The sequence below is a fragment of the Brassica oleracea genome, chromosome C2 (assembly GCF_000695525.1).
Source record: "Brassica oleracea var. oleracea cultivar TO1000 chromosome C2, BOL, whole genome shotgun sequence".
NCBI lineage: Eukaryota > Viridiplantae > Streptophyta > Magnoliopsida > Brassicales > Brassicaceae > Brassica > Brassica oleracea.
Window position 1 is genome coordinate 21,195,353 of NC_027749.1, and position 3,368 is coordinate 21,198,720.

Here is a 3,368-nt window from a genome sequence, read left to right on the forward strand (position 1 = left end):
CATCATCATTTGCATTCAGTAGTTTTGTAGTGAGTTTCGGTTTTTTGGCCTAGATATTACATAACTATTAGTGACTTTTTTTTTACTAGTTATCTATTGTGGCTCTAAATGTTTAAAACTTTTAAATATTTTGACTGTTAAAGTTGATTTTGCTTATGTTGAATGTTATATAATGAATGTGGTTTTTGAAATAATAAAAATTCCTTATCAACAAAAATAATAATAAAAATTCTGAATTGTTGATTTTTTTTGAAAAAAATATGTTAATAGTAAATTTGGTTTTTTTGGTAAAAAAATATGTTAATAGTAAATTTAGTTATTTTGGCTTTTAATTTATTTTATTTTTGGGGGAATTTGTAGTTAGAGTCTGATTAGAATAAAATTGGAATTTAAAATTTAGGATTAAACTAAAATCTTTAAAGCCATTAATTAAAGTTAAAACCCTAACTGGGGATATAACTCATTGTCAACACTCAACAGATACATAATGTTAGAAAATTAGGACACCAAGGAAACCCCCTCATTAAAAGCGACAAGATTTTGATCCTTTTGCTAGCACATCATCCCAAGATTACTGCATCAATGACTTGTTTACGATCCTGAATTGTATCAGTGAGATCTTTAAACTTGAGATTCAACTCATTCTTGTTGAACACGTTATAAACATTAGTGATTAAACCACATATACTAATTGTGATTTTTATTTTATTCCCGAGGAAATGAATTCTTATGTAATAGACCAATGAAAGAACAAATAAAACAAAGAGCGGATCTCGTCCCAGAACAGAGGGAATATGAATCTAGAGACATACGAGAGTTTTTTTTTTTTTTTGGAAAAAAAAGAGACATACGAGAGTTTTTTTTCTTTTCTTTTTTTTGGTAAAAAAGACATACGAGAGTTAAAAGCTTATACTATTACAAATTGAGAGCTGCGGTCATCTGTTAGTTTACAGTTTCTAGAAAGTTCATAAACATAGAAATTGTGTGACTGGAATAGCTATAAGTAATCAATTTCGTTTTGTAAAGAAAATTACACTTTATAATCCAATAAAAAAAAAAAAAAAAAAAGGTAAGACTTCCTTAGTTCAAAAAAAAAGGTAAGACTTCCTCAGGTAAACCAATTATACAACTTGGTCAACGGATGGGCTATCATGGCCGGAGCAAAGGTGATCGGACGAACGTTCACCAGTGTCGTCCTTTCCAACAAACAACCAATCGAACGGTGACTTCATTGCTAGAAGCAAACTCCTTGGTGTACACACCTGATCACCACTGCTACCTGGAGGTGTATTGATCGAACAGGAACATGTCCGGTACGGAGGAGTTATGGAGAAGGGTTTACGGGCTATCACACAATCTAGGTCAAATCGTTCATAGTAAAAATAGTTTGCATCAGTGTTCAGGCTTCCGGTTCTTATGTACCCTCTCTTTGAACTCATCATCTGAGGAAACGTCACGTGGTCTTTTAAAAGGCTTGGTTCCACGAGCTTATTGTGAATGTCTTGAGGTAGCCTAAGCGTGAACCGGTCGAGATTCTCCTCACGTTCACTGGTCCAACCGAAATTGGTGAAAAGTTCGGCTAAATTCCATCCGGTAGAGAAAGACCTACGTGGCATACTCTGGTTACAGTTCAAGGCCACCGAGTCAATCAATCTTGCATCTGGACCAAAAACCGTATTCCGCTCACCGGTTATTTCAGAACGAGGAGTGTCATCGGCTAAACCGGGTATATCGATAGAAACAACCAATTCTCCCGGTACGGGGACGAGATTGGCGCGGCATAGAGGACACGTGGCGTGAGACTGGAGCCAAGCATCTGTACAATCAGGATGGAACACGTGGCAACATTTAGGAACCAAACGCAAGGTTTCAGCGTCTTCGAACTCGTTTAAGCAAATAGAACACTCGAGGGCCTCTTTGCTGATCTTGAGCATCTTCACCCTTGAGTATCGAAACGTCGGAAAAGTCTCAATGACCGACGCGTCGATTCCACGCGCCCGGGGGCGGCTGAGGGAAAGCATGTTACCGCCAGCGTGGACGGAATGGTCGTTGTTCATCCCGATGACTCGCTCGAGCCACCTACGGAAATATATGGAGAAAGAGCCGAGAACGACGAAAGCGCTGACTAGGACGATTATGAGTATCATCATGGTTGGATCCCACGCATAGCTTTCTCCATACATATCTGAAAAAGTAGGAAAAAGAGGTGTAGCTGTAATATTGAACCATAATGCCAGGTGACTGAACGGTTGAGATCTTTAGGGTTCATGAGGACCAAGCTTTAACTGGCTTGGGTCTCCGGTCAATGCAACAATGCTATCTACTTTTGTTTCTGAAGAAAGGAAAAAAACAATACTGGTATGGTCATCAATAGGAGATGATACGATAAGAACAAGAGGAACACTAGACGCGCTGAGATTTGGTAGGGGTTGCTCAATGGTTACAATGGGCCTTTGTGGTAGGTTGACTATGAAGTTTGAACAATGTCACTACTCACTATTTAAAAGATTTTTGGACCATAACTAATTAATATGTTATATACACAATCTATTTTCTAATAGTTGACGGTTAGTATCATGCACATAAAAATTTTAAAATTTTGTTTTTCTAAACAAAACATTATTAATTATCTATATTGCCATAATTCAATCGATAATAAAACAATATGAAGAATATAAAATGTCATATAATAGAAAACTAGGTGTTTTGTCCGTACTCGCGGGTCTGATTTTGAATATTTATAAATTTATGTTTTAATAATTTTAAAACCAGCATGATAATTTATTACTATCTTTTCAAAATGTTTAAATCTAACATAAAATTATTTATATATAACAAAGTTTTTCATTAAAATATATATGCTTAGTTTTGTGTTGAAATTTTATAACATTCACATATTAGATTAGAAATATTTTAGAAAATATATTCATCCAATTTTTTTATACAAATATTTTTGTTTGATTAATATTTAATTATAAAACGTTTTTTATCTTAATTTTTACTTTTTACATTAGTAAAATATTTATTTCAAGATAACAACACAATAGATAAGAATTATCTTATTTTAAAAAATATAATATTTATTAATATAAAAATAGTTTTAATTATAATATATATATATATATATATATGTTTATTAAGGGTAACATAGACTTTAGCCAGTCTAATTTTTAACGTGAGAGCTACGTTGCGAAAAATCACTTCGCAAATCCGTTGCGAAAAATCACTTTGCAAATAATAGTATAGATTTAGATATTGAAAATTGAAAACATTATCTAATTTAGATTAAAAAGTGTACAACGTCAATTTTTTGAAAGTGTAAACTTTTATTCTGAGTTTATATGATATGATTGTGATTTTCCATTTAC

General features: G+C 33.4%; 1 pseudogene; it reads right to left on the reverse strand.

Annotated features, from left to right (window-relative positions):
• Nucleotides 1–1,121: 1,121 nt before the first annotated feature.
• Nucleotides 1,122–2,269, reverse strand: LOC106323673 (annotated as a pseudogene).
• Nucleotides 2,270–3,368: the final 1,099 nt, after the last annotated feature.